The sequence below is a fragment of the Coturnix japonica genome, chromosome 2, assembly GCF_054131305.1.
Source record: "Coturnix japonica strain WE chromosome 2, WE-NBRP24, whole genome shotgun sequence".
NCBI lineage: Eukaryota > Metazoa > Chordata > Aves > Galliformes > Phasianidae > Coturnix > Coturnix japonica.
The window spans coordinates 9,259,751-9,278,793 of NC_140664.1; the positions used below are offsets into that span (position 1 = coordinate 9,259,751).

Below are 19,043 nucleotides of genomic sequence, written 5' to 3' on the forward strand. Positions count from 1 at the left end.
AGGCTGTTTCAAAGTCTATCAGTGCTAATAAGCATTTCTCATTGATTTCTGTACAGTTTGGATTAAATCCCAAATAATGATGTAATTTGGTCTTTAATGAGACCACCATCATTGGTTTGTAGAATTTTTCCTTTACATCTGACACCTCTTCCAGATGAAGACAGTGATTTCTGGATGCACAGTGCCTTCACATGGGTAACCAAACAAGAGTTATTGCCACTCCAGGAACTGGGAGCAGAGCAAATGAAATTTTCTCTTCCAGTACTTCACTGGAAAAGAATTTCTAGGCAAATTGCCTAGCAGGCACACTGCACTATGTTCTTAGAAAGCAATAGATCTATTTAGGACTGTCGTATCTCTTTGGAATTTACTGTATGAAAAAAAAAAAAAAAAAAAAAAAAAAAAAGAAAGAAACCCTTTTGGCAGGAACTGATCAGTGCTGACTGAGATTTGCAGCTTCTGACTGACAAACTAATCCCAACGTTTCATGAGAAACTGCTTCCGACTAACTGCTGTTTGCACTGCACCTGAATTCAGGGGGATCATGTCACAAAGGAATGAAGCAGATCTGTTTCTGAATTGTTGCCCCCCCCCCCCCCCCCTTCAACCGCTTATGTATTTATGCATCTGGGTGGATGTGCAGATTTTTTGTGTTACATGAAATTAATATATTCCAGCTTGCTCCTAATCCCTTCTTAGTGAGAGTGTAGATAAGCTAAGTGGTTTGGTGACTTGCAATTATTTAGAAAAGCAGTGCAGTTTTATTTTTTCAATACATAGGTGGCAGAATCTCTAAAGCATGGGTTCTTGCTCCAGATTTTTCATAAAGGCTTTGAACTTCAGTGAGTCATCTTACAGAGTCTGATTCCAGCTTTGTGCATTCTTCCGATCCACATCTCCAAAAGTCTCTTAAGGGAGTGCATCGTTCTTAGCTCCAGGAAGCACCTGATGCACAACTGCAGTCCAAGCACTGCATGGGCATACCATGAGGGTAAAGGTAGTGTCATTGCTTCAAAGTGTGAAGAAAATCAGGTCCACGACCTTTCCATGTGACAGAGGGGGAAACAGCTATATACAGGCTTCCTGGTACTGTAGCTGGGGTTCTAGAGAGAGACATAGCTTGTCCTTTGCTTGTGGGACTATCCCTTACTGGCATAGTTTCACCTTATGCTGGACGTGAACTCTAATAATGTTCAAAGAGGGAATGGACCATTGGGAACAACTTACTACATAGCTGCGGACAGTAATATTTCATCTTGAGGCATATTTTCCAGTCTTGATTTGAGGATTCTGAAGAAGATACTGATCATCATGTGGAAAGCTCTCAGACAATCCCTGGGGTTCTCAGCTATGCCAAGTCCTTGAGAATAAGAAATCATATGGAAAATAGTAAACAGTTACCTGGAAGAAGAGAAGTGGCAGATGGTGCAGCAGATCTTCATAGTCTTCTCAGCCATTAGACTGAAAGCTCTTAAGAGCAACAGAGCTATCACTCACAATGTGCTTGTAAGGCCTCCAGCACAGTACCTTCTTGTGACATTTAGATGCTGCATGAAGGACATGCTGAACAGCACAGTGTGAAGAAGGAAGATCACAAATGGAAATAATTTGTTGAAATTTGAGTTAGATGTAGTCTGCTAAAGTAATTTTGCTCTAAGCTCAGATTTTTAAGACATACAGACTTTCTAGTCCTGTAGCAAAATTAAAGTATAAAGAATCAGTGTCACCCACAGAAAGTGGCTTATTCAGGTACTAGCTTAAAAGTAAAACCAGAATCATTTAGATCTCTGGTTCTGTAACTCTAACCACTGCAAGTTTGGAAATTCAATGGAATTATTATCTGTGAAGATAGCTGAACAACAATATATATATATATACAGTTCCCCCCTTCAGATATAGCACAATAAATGTTTCTGAAGTTGCACAGCTGCGATGCTCTTGCAATGTAAACCTTATAATTGTGAGATACAATTCATTATTAAAACTTGGGCTGGCATTTGAGCCAATGAAAAGCGGTGTGTTCTTTTTAATACGTACATTTTAGAAGCACTTTTGTTTAAATGTTGAATGTGCAGAGAGAGATAGTACCTGGCTAATGAAAGACATTTCATGATTATTTTCTTTTCAATGTTTAATTACAATTATTCAGGTACATAGTCTATCAGAATCTGGCATTTTCATGTGCAAATCCCAGGTCTAGCTTCAGCAAGACAGAACAAAAAATGTAAGAGTATTAATTACGCTCTTAGCTCCAGCTATGCCCACCAGCATTTTAACTTATACAGCCACATATCCAGAAAGACCACAGCTGTGAATATGAAGAGTTCAGATTCGGAATGAGATTCTGAAATAGGACAGCAGGGTCAAAGTGGTATTTTGCATGGGCTGGTTGCAGAAGGAAAGTGGACAATAATTTTCATAGATTAGGCCAATTTGATATTGGAGCTAAGCCACTCTTACTATGAAAGTGAAATGAAGAAAGAGTACAGACTAGGGGACTTTCTCACATCTGATGTCTTCCTGATGGAGAGAAGGGTTACCCTGCACCTACCTTTCTCTAGCCAAGATGCTCTGAAAGCTCAGTGCTGCTGGGGAAAGTGACTCAAAAAGAGAGATGTTTGCCCAGATTTGTCTTTACATTGGCTGTGTCTGGATCTCCTTTTCAGAAAACAAGGCTATGCTGTTTTCTCAAGATAAATGAAGAAAGTGAAGAACTCATTGTCACTGACCTTGCTGTCCTTTTTCTATGAAATAAATGTCATCTCAAGATCTCTCAGTCTGAGTTCTTCAGTTTGAATGCTTCAGAGTTGATTTTCCTGCACATCTCAGTAAAAACTAAGCATTTTCCAGGTCCTTCACAAACTGTGTTCTGGGTTAGAGCATGCTTTTTAGGGGCTTAATTGTAGGATTTGGAAAACTTGTTGTGTTGCCTTTCTTGTGATGGAGTAACTCAGCAGTGGGCAACTCTGTCACCAAGATACAAAATGATTCCCAGAAGCCAAATCTGAAAACCTGACTTTAGTGCTGAGCATCATCAGTGGTGTCATTAACTGTGTGATTTGAGTCATTTAGGTGGAACATTCTTGAAGAGACCATGCAAAACTGCAGTGCTTTGCTGAAGAGAGCCCCTTTCCTCCTGCTGTTTGATGGGCTCATGAACTTACAGTTTCACAGTAGCTCCCATTTCTGAGTGAATACCTCATTTCAGTGCTGATGTGGCACAGCTTCAGATCTGGTCCCAGCTGGAAGCTCAGCTGCAGTGAGATAAAGGGATGCTTGTTTAAATGCAGAGCTTCCTACAGGCATCAGCAAGGCTATGGCAGCAGAAAACCATCAAGGTAACAGGACTTCCTTGTTCCCCTGCTATTAAGATTTTCCCACCTCACTTCTTACCACCTGAACTGTGTTTAGCAAGAAGATGTTATCTCCTTCTTCAGCGTTATGTGAGACTGGTTTGAGATTTGACTGTTTATACAACTCTTCTCAAATGTAGATAGCCTATGGTGTAAGTTACTCCTGGCTGAGGGTATGATGGAGTTAATGAGATTTCTATTCAGGAAACTGTACTTTTTGAACTACTAAGAGATGTGTTCTAGGACTCTGTGTAATGAGAAGTGAAACCTACAAGGTGCTGAACACCTCCTGTGCAATACTGAGAGGTCTCAGAATCTGATGGAAGATTGTCACAGCAATCTGGCTTTATAATCATAAATTTGAAGTTTGAAATGTCACCTAGCAGAGGATATATGTGGAGGATAACAAAGACAAAGAAACCTTTCTGGTGCTTAAAATCTCATGAGAGAAAAAAAAAATATCCATTCTTCTTTTGCTGAACCTTTAACAAGAGAAAGAAGGAGGAGGGGACACATGAAATATGTTTTATCTATTCACCTACTTTGGCAATTAAGATTGTAATCTAGATGATTACCAGAGCTTGTAATGAGATTATACCCTCCATTAAAAAGAATGCTCCAGTGTTGCAGTGAAGAATGCTTTAGATCTATTTAGTATGCTATCTGTCTTAGCAGAAAGCAGCAAAATGCATTAAACACACCAGGAGATGATCTTGTAGACATAAGCTCCCAGTCTGAGCTTCAATAGGCTGAGCTGGCATTTAGTTCCTTTCTCATCAGTACTTCTGAGCAGGTCCAGTTAGAAAATAGTTTCCATGATTCTCAATTGTTCCCCAGATCCCATTTGGAAATAAGCCCTCTTCCCCTTTTCTTTGAAGAGCAGAACTTTCCGAAACATTTGCAGACTCCTATTTCATTACAAAAAAATCCAACTAAGACATTGTCCTGAAAATTATAGTGTAAGTTTTTGTTACCTATTAGTTCTACAGCTGTTAGCTTGTAAAGCTGTAGTAACAATTCTGTTTCTGCAGTGGAAAGACAGACTGTAAAAGTATCTGGTTGATGTTGGGTATTTCTGGTTTATAAAAGATGCTGAGCTGCTGCTAGACAGCAATACTGTTTCTGGAACAGCATCTTTATCTGGGTATCCATCAGTCATGTTTTAGTAAAAATACATAATAGCACAGTAAATAGGACATAAAAATCAGAGGAGGTGTTGAGTGCATCATTGTCATAATGGTACCAGCCCACTGAGACCCAATGAGAAGCACAGAGAATTACTGATCACACTGGTGCTTCCTTCTCCTGTTTCTCCTGAATATGCCAGCATTTATCCACCCCCAGGGGCTGTTACTCTCCTAGGATATGTAGCTCATGCAACTCTATGGTGACCTTTCATACAACCGTAGAATCATTACGGTTGGAAAGACCATAATGTAATCTAGCTTGAACATCAACCAATTTCTGACTGCTCTAGAATGTCCCACTCAGTGCAACATCTTCTCTTTTCTTGAACACCTCCAAGGACAGTGACTCCACCACCTCCCTGGGCAGCCTGTGCCAATGCCTTACCACTCTTTCTGAGAAGAATTACATTCTAATATATGACCTGAAGCTCCCCTGGAGCAACTTAAGACCATTACCTCTTATCTTACTGCTGTTTCCTGAGAGAAGAGGTCAGCCCCCATTGAATCATATAATGGTCAGGTTGGAAGGCAAGAAAGAATGAATTTAAAGTTAACATATGGAGAGAAACTTAGGAACAATAATCATTCTTGTATACAGTGCTTATCAGAAATGAAACCTTCGGGTTATAATATAAAAAATTCCACGATATCACTGAACAAAATCAACTTAATGCTCATTAGAAATCAAAACTGTATGTTACAAATCATTAAGAGAAGAATAGAGAATAAAATATTCTGTGTGGAATACAGTTTCCTGAGAGCAAAGTATATTTTTATTACTCCCATTACTAAAATGTGAAAGCAAGAAAAGGATAGACAATATGGATATTCAAAACTGTGGAATGGCTTCTGTGTAACTAAAAAGTCTAATGACAAAAGAGGTGATGGGAACAAGTTAGGCTTAAGAAACTATTTTAAAAAATTATGAAGAATGCACTAAAGATTATTACATGCAAAGTTACTTCCATTGCTGAGCAAGTCCATGAACTGTAGACTGTTAGAGAGCAAATTATCATTCATATGCTTGCTTGATTTTTATACCCCTTATGTGGGCATCTGACAATTGATGAAAGCCCAGTTTTGATTGGAAGGACCTTCATCTGACTTCAGAAGTACACTCTTGCTGACTTGATGCCTCCAAATGCGAAACTTAGATGGAGTTTAAGCTGATTTTGGTTTGTTGCCTGAGGTCAATCAGGGATCAGGAGCAGTGCTGGGTGTGGAACATTAAAATACTTTCTTCACCTCTTAGCCTTGTGATTATTTCATTCTTAAATAATATTGCAGATCCAGGTTTGTAATCAGCTTTGGAGAGAAACCAGAGTGCATATTCAGTTCAGTCTAGTGACATAGTTATAGGAAAAATCTTCCCTTTCTTTGTTTTTCTTTTTTCTTTTTTAAATTGTATTTTTATTTATTTTTATTCTTATTTTATTTGCAATAAGTTCATAAAGAAAAGTTTCTAGTGCATCTGAACTTGAGTTTCCATACAAACCTGAGATTCTTTTCTTACTGTAATCCTAGGAGCTCACAGCTTTAAGACAGCTAGTGTTCAAATCCTCTCCCCCCCTCCAAAGACAGTGGTCCTTTGGACTAAAATTCTCCTCCAACCAAAACCACTTTGCCTTCTCTTAAGAGTGTGGAATGTTATGTCACTGCTCCATTACTGCTAGGCTGGAGCTGAGACCAAGCAGCACAGAGTTTCACTGCTTTAGCTTTGGTCTTTTATCTGTCTTGCAATCCTTATGCAAGCATCAAGGAAGGATACCCCATGGTTGTCTTCTGAACACTCTGGAACTCTGCAGGGAGATAGCTAGAATAGGAAGAAGGTCAAGCAATGTGCTAAGGCAAGGCTAAAGCAAGACTTACAGTCCTATGCTTCTGCCATGGCCTTGAGATGCTGTGCCAACTGCCATGCATTCCCTTTGGACCTGTGTTAGCCCTCTGAAACAACCCTAACTGGAGAATATGAACATGGCTCAAAGTCACCTTGGTTTCAGATCTTAGGCTGCAGGTCCTGTACTGTGGCTGTTGGAGAACTTAGGCTTGGGAAGGCTCTTTTACCACCCCTGACTTTAGTGAGATCTGGTTCAGGCCCTCTGTGATCTCTTTCACACTGTACTGATTGTTACTTCACCTCAGCAAGTGATTAAGAGGTAAGGAGCAGTGCAGTAGCCATGAACTGCCCCAAGCAGAATAATTTTTCTCCTTTCTTTTTCAATTGTGAATTTCTTACTAAACCTGGGATAAATCAGTCTAGATCAATTCTGTCTCATTGTCATCTGTGGCAATATTCTCCCTATACATTGTTCTGATTGACTCAAGGGATATTGTTTACTGGGGATTTTTAATAGTGAAAAAATAAATGAATGGATATGATATGGGGGAAATCCACCAATCACGTATGAATCTGTATTTCTTTTTCTTTTTTTTTTTTTTTTTTTAAGGGGGGGCATCCTGCATTTCTGTAGAGGATTGTCCTTTAGTATTCATTCATTAAAAATATGTCAGTGATTAATCCATCGGATGCACACTTTAGATTTCATAACACTGCTATTATAAAAGTTTTTCTTTTAATTGTCTATAAGTTGTCATGGTCTGAGTGTTTTCTACTACCTTGCTCTTTTGGCTTGATTTATTTCCGAATTCTACATTTGTGAATAGGAGAATAATCAATCCCTGGAAGTTTATTTTCAGTTTATCAATTTGTTCTCAAGAACTTTCATCTACAGGGCTTCACAGGATGCTTCTGTCTATTTTCTTTCATGTTGGCAGGATTAATCCTGTTAATCATTGCCCTGATTTCTTTTTTTGAAGTGTGAGCTTTATTGTATTGCTTTTATAGTTGTTATCAACTTGGAAACTGAAATTCCCAATTTCAAGTACAAAGGTGACTGGAAGTTGATATGAAGGTCGTTAAGAAACCTATTCCAACATGATTGCTCTGAGCACAGATATAGTGTACAGACACTAAGGGCATTCTCACTACCCTCTGAGCATCCAGCCCCTCAGCTCAGCCTCCTTCAGCTGACTCTGTAGTTCATGAAGTACTCTATCAAAGCTCTAGAGTTAGACTTTTGCTCTGCATTGCCCTCTGAAGTATCTTTCCTTTCCACTCAATCATAAAGGAACCTTAGGGAAGTTTTTCCCGGCCAAAGGACCATGGCTTTGAACCATCAAGTCTGTTCTGAACAGTTGGAACTCATGTCCGCCTGTATGCTTGAATACCTATCTCTGAGGAATGATGCTCTAGAGAAAGAAGGGAGCAGCCAGGGGTGTGTCCCCCATTCTTCTGGCTTTCTGTAGGGATAATGGAGAAGGGAGCAGTGCTCAAACATGGCAGCCAAGCCCTGCTCTCAGAGATCTGCCATTGTTGTCAGTCACAGACTAATCTTCTGACATTTCATTCTTCATCCTAGTACCTTAAAATAAATTATTTAATTGAAGCCTGCAGCAGAAACACACATATATTCTCAAATTAGTTCAGTGTTATTTTTCTATTACTTTGGATGTTCTTCTGATGCATTAAATAGTGTCTTCCATCTTAACTTTCTCCAATTTTTCATATGTGTAGGTATTTCTCTGTCCTTGCAGGCCAAGAACATGTGCAGTGGAGAACCATAGCACCTTTTGGGTCTGGAGCTGATATGGGGCCGCTTCTCTGAACCATTCTAGAATAAGTCACCCTGGGAAAAAAATAAACACTTGTCCTACTTTCATGAGAATAGTCTTTTATACATTTCTATCATTTTCCCTCTCATTTACCCCCCTAAAGATAAGCATTCCAGGTCTTTAACATTTCTGTATATTGGTATTCTCCTTTGATCCCTATGGTTTCACAGCTCCCTTTTAGTGTGTTGTAACAAATGCTGCATCCTCTGTTCCAGGAACAGCTACACAATTGGTTTATTATGCACTGTGTGTCCTGCACTATTCTTTATGCTACTCCACATGCTTGTAATTCCCAGTCAACCTTTTTCAATCTATTTTTTTCCCTTTCTTTTCTGTAGCTGAACATGAAGCCAAAATCTTCACCAGACTACACTGACAGAGCCGTATCTTTATTTCACTGAAACTAATGATTTTGAAACCTTCAGGGGTTGTGACTACCTGACATCTTTTCACACAGTGTTTCTTACTTTGTACATAGGTCCATTGTTGTGTAGTACCAATATTGTTCCTAGCATTTAAATAGCAAAGTGATGGGAACTTTCAGAAGTGTAAAACAATGACAGGTCTGGTGGAACACTATGTATTATGTACTATGCCATGTAATAAAATTGACTTGTTTTACTGACAGGAAAGAATGGCTACACACATACTTTTGGGGCAGTATTTGTTTCTCTGTATCCTCCATGATAGACTGATACTTGCCAGCTGTCAGAGTGTGTTGGTGGAAATTTTTCATTTCACCAGAGAAGCGATGCATGTCAATGGGCTACTGATTCGTAACATGAAGAGTTATTTGTATTCTAAATAACATAATTACACAGTAGGTACTGAAAAAAAAACCTTAAGTTGAATTGTTGAGAGTATCTGAAAAATGGCAATAATTTTATGGTTAAGATTTAAATGTCACTGGAAAAGTTCAGATTCTGACCTACCTTAGAATGTCATAGCAAGAAGCTGATGGGAAGAATAAATTAGCTTAAAATGGAGGAATACAAATTTGAAAGGGTTCCAAAGAAAAGTGTGACTTCTGCTACTAAAATCCCTACTCAGCATTCAAAATGTGAAATGTCAGTTGTAATAATCAAATATATCCCTCTTTTTGCAATACAAAAGATGTTTGCAGTTACGATGGGCCAAGTATTTTAGAGAAAGAGTGTTAGTAGAAGCACTATTCTTATTAGACCAGCTGATACATTTTTAAAAACATATCTCAAAGAAAATTCCAGGCACATGAAGTTTTTCTCATATCTCTTCTATGTTCAGTAGAGGTTATTCTGAGATCGTTCTTTCTAGATGCAGAATATATTAAGTGATAGCTGTTTTATTTTGTTAGTGAATCAGTTCAAGAAAGATGGCAAGACGTCTTATGTAGGTGAGACCCCAGTACATTTGATTTAGCAAGGGCAACTTTGAACCTGATGATGTTGCAGAGCAAAATATCCCATAATAGATTACAGAAATAAAAAATTTCAGCTGCTGGCAGAGAAAATGATGATATTGTTCCTTATTAAAAATAAATAAATAAATAAATAGAGATGGGTACCTGACTGCTTATAGAAATGATTCGGATATAACTCAATATAGACTCTTTGTCTTTTTTGGGCACAAGGTCTAAACTGGTTCATGAGGGAACTAGTCCTATGGGACAATAAGTCCTGGTCATGAAACTGTGCAATTTAGCCTTCTTTAATCTACAGTTCCTCTTCTTCTAATTAGGGATAGTTGTACTTATGATTTATCTCATCCACTAGAAGTTCTTCTGAGTATGTCTTCCTTGCTTTGTAAAGATGTGGTTTGTAGAGCACGTACAGCACAGTGAGGATAAAGTACAACTGCGTTTTGACAATATGAGACTTGTGGTATCCAAAAGAAAGCAATGTATTAATATGTCCATGTTTTTATATCACTAAAATCACATTTATATGTAATAGTAAAAGTAAAGGTTGTCTGGTAGAGGTATATAAAGAACAAAAGACTTTTCTCTTTATGCTTTCTCAGTGCCATTCTTTAGTTCTGTGTAGAAAGGGACATGTTACATGCCTTTGGTATCTAATTCAGCCTCCTTCTCTTTGATTTCTCTTTCTCAAAAGACCTTTGAGGCTACCATTTTTCTTGTTTTGTTGTTGCTGTGGCCTGGTTTGTTTCATTTTTTTTTTTTTTCCTAGCTTTCCAGACACTGGGAGCTGAACTAATGCAGAAAAAAACTCAGCCCAAGTTTCTCAGTGTCAGTCTAGGAATGGATTTACAGTGTCAAGCTGGTAGCAAATAGAGAAACAAACAAACAAACAAAAAAAAAACCAAACAAAAAAACACCCTATATCTACTTTGAATAGATATTAGCCCCTCTGAATTTGACCCTGACCTAAAAGAAGTCTCTTTATCATTTATAATTTTGAGTTATGGGAAACCTATCTGAAGACAGCTTGCAGGTAATAAAAAGATAATTCTGTGATTCTGTGATTCTGTGATTCAGAAAAACTACGACTAGCTGAGCCTTTTCCCTGGATTTTCCTTTAGTTGTGAGCTAGTACTTAACATATTATTACCTAAAGAGTGCAACCAAGTCAATGTCACTGTCACTTGGGCAGAGGGTGGCTAGTGGATGGTTGTTCTTTCTGTCGTAAATGGCATAAATTAAAATCCTAAATGCCAAAGATGCCATATAAGGGGAAACTACTCTTGTTCATCTGCAGATGCTGTTACACCAACCTCACCTCTCATGCACAGGATCTAATATTGCTATATAGTGCAGAGTGTACCTAAAGGAGACGGAAGTAGCAAATGTACATCAAGAATTTCCAACTTAATTTGTGACCCCAAAAGGACTGGCTTAATAAAGGAAAAAGTCTTGGCATTTCCATAGGTCTGAATCTTTCCCTAATTTTTTGGCTTTGATGATTTATCTCTCAGCAATTACTCTACCCCCTTCCTAATCCCTTCCTCCCCAAGGCTCAGTGGGGCACAAAGGGAGGAAGTGCAGGAAGCCAATGCAGCTTTTGAAGTGAATTACCTCTCTTTCATTTTGTTCTGCTATGTACAATTTGATCTTTCTTATCAGCGATATATCCTGAGGGACTTACAGTACCTTGCTCCACAGCTCATGATGTTGCAGCCTTCAGGAGCCACAGCTTACAGCACAGCCAAATTTGTGCTTATATGCCAAGCAGATGAAGGCATCCTCATTGACTGATGAGCAGAATTGTCACATTTATGGGCATTGAGATTATTCCAATTGGTTGAATTTGGAACCAGCACAAAATGACAACATAATTTTAATTTTGCCTTTTGTTTGACATTTAGTACATCAGAAAAAAAAAATACCCTGGCTGTGGTTAATCATTGCAATTTAAGGAATGACTCTGGGGAAACCACATCTAAGAATCATTCACAAGATACAGAGCAGGACAGAGAGAAATGCTATTTATCTGATGTGTGGGGAAAAATGTAATTAAACTCTTTGCTCGATTAAAGTAAACAAATGCCTCCATAAAAATGTCTTTTGTTGATATTCTGTAGTGCTTGTCAAGTCATTCTTACAGGGCTAATTGGGAGTCCAAAGCAACTTCCCTGTATTATGCTATGAGTTATTGTTTGTTGGTCCAGGGGTCAGGCATTAGTCTGAGAAGGAGTGGACTTGCTCTGTTGATGGCTTAACTGTTGTCTTGCTGTGAAAGCTGGAAGCATTGATTTTATCTAGTTAGATTTATCCTTCTGACTATATTGTGCATTTCAGCCACCACAGAGACTTGGTCTCTGTAGCAGTGCCTGGCACAAGAGACTGGTGTTTGGCATCTCAGACTTTCTAGCCAGCCAAAACCACGCGTGGTGCCAGCTTCATCTTACCCTGAGAGAGGAAACCGCCTTGGTTGCTAGATATTCCGTGGGAAAGCAGCATGTCAGATAAAATGAAGCACAACCATGCAGTCAGGATGTGCATTTTGTCCCAGGTTTGCTGCTGGTGCTCGTTGGCTGTGCGAAGAAAGCTGTCTGAGCAGTTCTCCTCTGACACATCATTTGGAGTTGCAGGGTAAAGGGCTTGGGAGAAAGCTGAATGGTATGTGGACAAAATCCCTGGCTCTGCTGCACCAAAAATGCCATTTAAATGGAGTAATAGAGTTGATCTAGTGCAGAGTGGAACTTTTTATTGCTGCTGAAAGCAGCTAACAAGCAGCTTAGGACTAAAGCGTGTGCATGTATTAATAAACAATGACCCAGCTAACGAACAGTGTGACCCAGTATCATGCTGTGAGCAACATGGAGAGGTCCAGTACAGCTGATGGAAGGTATTCCTCTCCTCATATCTTTTTTTTTTTTTTTTTTTTTTTGTGTGTGTGTGTGTGTGTGTGTCTTTTAAGATTGAGAAACTCTTTAAACAGAAGCACAGGGATCCTTTTTAGTTGTATGAAGAGGCAAATCTTCCTTCTATTGGTATTTTAACCCCAGTTTTTAGGTATCTTGCGCTAGTTCTTCTCACAAGCAGCAGAGACCATGAGATGGATGTTGTGCTGTAAAATACATGTTTTCTTTTACTTCTTACCACTACCTTGCCATCTGCTGTGTCCTGCGATTCTACATCTCAGAGTGAAAGCAAGCTGAGAGCTGAGGAGTCTAGGACCTTTATGGTCCCATCACCTACTGTAAGTGAATGTACTTATCTTCAGTGATTGGTCTAATAAAATATATCACCTCAACCTAAAGACCATGCCTCCCAAGCGTTTACCTGACTGTTATACTAACACACAGGCACCAAACTACTAGAAAATTAAGCTTTACAATGCTCAAGTGAGATAAGAAAATGTGTTTTCTTTGTACTGAGGGAAAGAAGATGTCACATCCTCGTTGTTACATCACAACTCCTGCTCAGAGTCACTAGGAGGAATCACAACACTCAAGATGGGTGCCCTGCTTGCCTTACTGTTCCCTTCTGTGGCTGTGGCTGCCTAACCTAGGTGATGTGACTACTTATCTCCATCCATCACACAGGGAGCCTTCAGTACACAACAGGTGGTCTGAATTGCTTGAATGTTGTAGGATTCATAAGGCCTAATTTTAGGCTCTTCTGGTTTGTTGCCCTGAATGTGGCCCTAAATAATGGTCAAGGTCTTACATGGCATTGTCTTATTTTTCAGCTTTCCTGCGGATTTCCTAAATATTGCATCATTTCTGTTTTTTACTGCTGTTGAAATATTAGTTATGGGACACCAGTAAAAGGGATTTGTATTTACTCCATTTTTTTTCCTTTTCCTATTTTACCTTGCTCTTCTTTCCCTTTTCCTTCTCAGTGCTCGATAAACTATTCACAGGAGAAAAGGCAAGTTTGAGATTCAAGTACAGAGTGGATTATTTTCCTAAGACTACAGAACATCAAAGGTAAATAGCAAAAACCAGAATGATCTAGGTTCCGTTCTGGATGCATTCTATTAACAAACAAACAAACAAACATACAAAAACAAAAAAAAAAAAAAGCATAATTTATTGGTATTTTGAGGTAAACGCCAAACATATTAAAAATCAACTATTTGTTCCTGGAGAAACATAAAAGCTTGAAAGGCTAAAAACAATCACTTAGCAATACTCACAGAGTCTCAAGGTTCCAAATCTCTGCTTTATCATTTCATATATACTCTTGTTTATGCAGCTCCACAGAGAGGAAGTAATTGCTTTGGCACTCACTGATTTACAAATCCCTTTTTTCTCAGGCTGACTTTTACTGTTAACAGAACCTAAAGTACAAAGTCTTAATGATTGAAATCCACATCTAAATGCCAAAAAACCTTTTACTGTGTGCTAGAGTGACCTTGCTTACATCTGGCAAAACAGAAACTCTTATCTTGTCATTTTTAATTTCAGCTCACAAGTCATAACCCAGTAAAGCTCCTGTGTTGATCCCAGAGGTTCAGCCCAAGCAGAGAACCTAGAAAATGCACTACTTGATACAACATCCAATGAAATACAAGCTTTTGTTTTTTGTTTTTTGGAAGTAATATTTAAAATCTTTTTTTTTTTTTTTTTTTTTTTTCCTTTTTTCTTTTCTCTTTTTCCTTTTCCTGGAAAGATCATATCTGTGTGCAGGTAGAAGAAGAATCATTTTTAGCAAATCTACCTGTTGGGAAATGTTGGGAGGAAAGTAAAACGTTCAATGTCATTCTGGATCAACAACCTCTAGAATTACTTGAACAGCCATCTTTAGAGATGACTGTTCATCATAATCACCTACTGAGCACTTTACTCCCTCTTCCTCAGTGTACTTTATTCTTTCTGATTAATGGAGAACCTCAGAGCTTTTATACTTTGGGTATGTTGCAGGCACATTAATCTATTTATATGCATCATGAAGGCAGTTCTCTTTTAACCAGAGCCACCTGAGCTTTCCATCCTCTGCTGTAACACCACCAAAGGTCTAGCAGGAATACTAACTTTGTACTTCCCAAAGAGCAGCTGCTCCCTTCTCTAGGCTCTAAAGTCTGATCTCCTTTTCCACATCTGGCTCTGAGGACAGGTGGAAGGAGAATACAAGCGGACAGAATTCAAGAGTAGGATTGCTGGGCTGGTGTGACCCAAAGGGGGCAGAATATTTTGGAGGGTCCCTTGTGATAGAAAAAGGGGAAATGGCTTCAAGCTAAAAGAGGGGAAGATCTAGGCTGGATATAAGGAAAAAGGTTTTTACAATAAGGGTACTGAAGCACTGAAGCACTGAAGCACTGAAGCACTGGAACATGTTGATCAGAGAGGTAATGAATGCCCCATCCCTGGAGACTGAAGATCATGCTGGACAGAGCTCTAAGAAACCTGTTCTAGCTGTAGGTGATCCTGTTCATTGCTGAGGAGTGGACTAGATGGCCTTTAAGATTCCTTCCAACTCAAGGGATTCTATGATTCTATTCCATGATTCTATGATTCTGTGAGATGACACCATTTTCCTCAACTCGCATGGATGCAGCAGAGAGTTTACTGTGAGAAGGAAACTTGTTCTGTCTCTGATGTAGTCTCTGAATTTCCATGCTCACTCAGTGGCCTCTACAGATTGAAAGAACAGAGTTTCTACATAGTGGTTCATTGGTCTTAGTGTGGGCACAGACTTAATGTCAAGGTTAGGTGACAGAATGGAGTTGTGCCTCAAGATTTGACATTAAAGCCCAACAGCCACAGCCAAGCTCATTTATGGCAGAAAGTTTATCTGCTTCACTTGTGCAAAGCTCCAGGGGTGTTTTGCAATAATCTGGATACAAATTACTCCTAAGCTGCAATGACACCTCTGAGCAAGTGCAAGACTCAAAATATGTGGTTGGGTTCTAGCAGGGCTGACTGGGGCTCAGCAGACAGGTTCAGTGTCCTGGCCTAATACAGAACCACCTCAGGTGTGTGGCGCAAGCCCAGATCCTCATAAAGATTAAGACACTTAATTCTCACTGAGTTTATAGTTGGAAGCCCAATTCTTAAGAACCTCTGATCTCTTGGGCCTCATGTCTATCTGCCTGAACATGCCAGTGGCTGTAGTTCTCTTCCTTGCTGGGGAAGTGCAAGGGATGTGAGGATTAAAGCCAACCAGCACAGTGTGCTTCTGGTAGAGGCAGAGTCAAAGTGAGATTAATAGTTGCAGGAAATGGGTCCACCATTTTGTGCCAGGCTTTGGATCAGTAAAGTTCTTGTAAAGAATTAATAGCCCCATGGAGATGCTGTCTTTCTCTGCCACTGACTGCTTGCAGTGTGCTAAGTGAAATGCTACTTCTGTTGAATATTGTTGATAAATAACTCAATTTAGAAAAACAGTAATTAAGTAAACAGAAGAAAGTGGAAGTGGTGGGTTGCTTTTATGAACTAACCCTTATGAAACTTAAATTCTTACCAACAAGGCTTTCTGGTGGTCCAGCGTTACAACTGAAGACTAAGAGGTAAGATGAAACCCTAAAGAAAAAAGGAGGATCCAAGTTGCAATGTGATCTCAACAGAAGTATTAAGGCTATTTGAAATATTTTTGAAGTCAGGCTGGATGACTGAATGTAAGTATAAAAATGCAGAGGTGGAGCAATTCAGAGAAAGCTCTTTTGTCTGAATGTCACAGTGGTTGTAGGGACCACACTAGATACTGGCCAACCTTCTGTTCCTGGGAAGCAGTTCAGGAAACAGCTGTTCTTCCACTTATCATTGCATCTGTAGGAGAATTTCTTGGTTGTTCTCCATCCTCACAGAGGAAACCGGGGGATGGCATATGAGGACTGCAAGAGCCAATGTCAGAAGGGACACTCATTCAGAGCAGGGAGAAGCGTTGCAAAGACTCAGATATCCAAGCCCCGTCCTTCATTTTACTGTCTGTTAAGTAGACTAACATTACCTTTTTTTCTCCAAAGAGATCGTGGTCTGATAACATTTGGGGTATTTTGACCACCTGGTGTCCTGGATGTGTATTTAAGGAGATGGTTAGGTGGATATGATGGTGATGAGTCAGTGGTTGGACTAGATGATCTCAGAGGTCTTTTCCAACCTTAGTGATTCTTTGCTTTTATGTTTCCATGCTCTATTGACATGATGCTCTGTAAGCAGCTTGTATTGATTTCTGCCCTATTATTATTCTTTTGTATCTATCCTGGGACTTGGAAGCAACGCTTTTACATGGGCAAGACTCCACCTCAGCAGGCTCTTTGCATGCATACAGACTCACCTGTCTTGTCAGTGGTCATTCTTCTGCTCCTCTTGCTCTCATCCTTAACAAATGTATTCAGATTGTCAGTGTGAATCCTCAGAGCTTTTGCTCATGTTAAACCCATCACATAAGCTGGTGAGAGTTTTATCTGAGTGAATGGAGGTGGAAAATGCCTGTGTTAATTTTACAGTAGCAGTGGTGTTGTCAGAGGGAAGTGCTCAAGCTTTTCTTGGTGCTGTGCTCTGCAGAATCAAAGAGAAAAGGCTGATGGAATGTAAAATGTCCTGGGGGCTCCCAGTCTACAGCCAGATCCTGTCAGGCAAAAGTAGCCTCAAAATATCAGTGTAATTTCATTCACTAGAGCTGAAATTCCTCATCGAGATTTGCTAGGCTGGGGCAGGGACCTTCCCCTCTGGTTTTGTTTGGTACTGAGCCCAAAGGGGTTTGGGCTGGGGACTCCCAGCAGAATTGGACCACAAATAATAGCCAGGCTGGAGTGATGGAGCATATTAACTAGCTGAGCTTTAATTCTGTGTTGGGGCTTTTCAGTCCTTTCAAGCTAACTCAATTAAGCTAAGAGTCTGGAGAAGAAATCACCATGTTTGCCCATGAAGGCAAAGGTCTGAATGAATTTCAGACCCGTCTGATTTCAGCACCATTGAAATGCACTGAAATGCTCTAGGAAAAATGTCTGCTTTATGCATTCAGCCCCAAGGAACCATTTTGGAAGGTGCAAACAGCAAGACTGTGGGCATTAAACATTTTTGCAGGTACCAGATCATTGTACCTCCAATAATTAAAGAAAAAGCATATGCAGGTTGTGAAAAAAAATAACACTGCTTCAGTAGCAGCTGTCAAGGATCATCCAGCATAGCTTTGTATGTTATATCCTAACACACACTTTGAACTTACGCAGTACAGAGGGTCTTGATGAGGACTGCAGAATATTACTGTGAAATAGGGGAAGTGGTGATCTATCTGTGTGCCACTTTGTACTGGGGAGGACATGCAACTGGTCAAGATGGTTATTTTTAGGTGATTGTTGATATGCAGCCTTCTTTCTTTGATACATAAATATGATTGGGTGATTTCCCTGTTTTTTTTTTGGTTTTTTTTTTCCCTTTTTTTCTCCTTTTTCTAGACAATAAATTCATTTATGTTACCTCAGAGTGTCCTGAACTGGCAGGGACTGAATAGAGAAGCACAGATTTTTGCTAGGCAGGCACACTGTGCTTTTAGCTTGAGGTTACACATAGATGCTACAAGAAACACATGTTAATAATAAAGATGTTAAGTGGGTACCAGTGGACTGGGTTGATTGCTAAGAACAGATCTCTCTGTTATAAAACAGTCCAGAGCCTGAAGCACTTGGGCCAGAGCACTAATTATTACACATTTTAGGTCTATTGTCTTGGCTCTGGTAAATGTATTATTTTTAGTGATTTTCATTACATGTTGGATTTAAAAATAGACTGAATTACAACCGGTCGTTGTTCTGTTGGAATGAATTATAGTTTGTTGAGGCAACTGCTTATTTTGTCTTGTCCCATGGCATTATGCGAGGCCAGACAATAAAAAAAGGAAATATGAGTGGCATTAACCTTTTGAAGTAGAAGAAAAAGGAGCCTTAATGAAATAGAGCAAATCAGGCAATTATATTGCAGCTCTTAGTTATCATATAAAAAAGGAAACTGTGTCCTATATCATTTAACCCTTTGCTTCCTGCTGGTGAGATGCATGTATTAGAAACACAGATGCTTTTCTGCTAACTAACTGATCAGTTCTAGTTAACAGCACTAGAAGGGGATACCATTCAATGTCTATTTTCTACATTTCTTCCTTTCTGATGATGTAGTTCTGAGTTATAAACCTGTAATTTTCTCAGATTTCTCTCCTCCCCTTCCCATCTCTTTTCATTCTCCCTTACCCCCTCTAAGAGTATTGCAGTGACATTGTCAATAGAATCGGTGCTGTTCTTGGTCCACAGTTTAATTTGAGACTTTTTCAATCTGGCCGTGTGGTATTTTCAATAACAGTGCTTTTCAAGTATGTTAAGAACATAAGCTCCCAGATAGGTCCCACGGGCATCAGGAAAAAAAAACAACACACAACAAAACAAAACTAAAAAACCCACAAACCCTCCCACTTATTTTGCTGAGGGCATGATCAGATGAACTGCTGAAAAGTGCT

General features: G+C 39.4%; 1 long non-coding RNA gene across 2 annotated transcripts; it reads left to right on the plus strand.

Moving 5' to 3' along the window:
* The first annotated feature begins 13,090 nt into the window (after nucleotides 1-13,090).
* Nucleotides 13,091-14,163, plus strand: LOC107306783 (uncharacterized). Of its 2 annotated transcripts, none has more exons than XR_001552266.3 (3): nucleotides 13,091-13,161; nucleotides 13,495-13,582; nucleotides 14,063-14,163. It is a non-coding gene; the product is annotated as an uncharacterized LOC107306783 (long non-coding RNA). The 2 variants fall into 2 exon arrangements; XR_001552265.3 differs by having other exon boundaries at nucleotides 13,100-13,216.
* The last annotated feature ends 4,880 nt before the right edge of the window (nucleotides 14,164-19,043 follow it).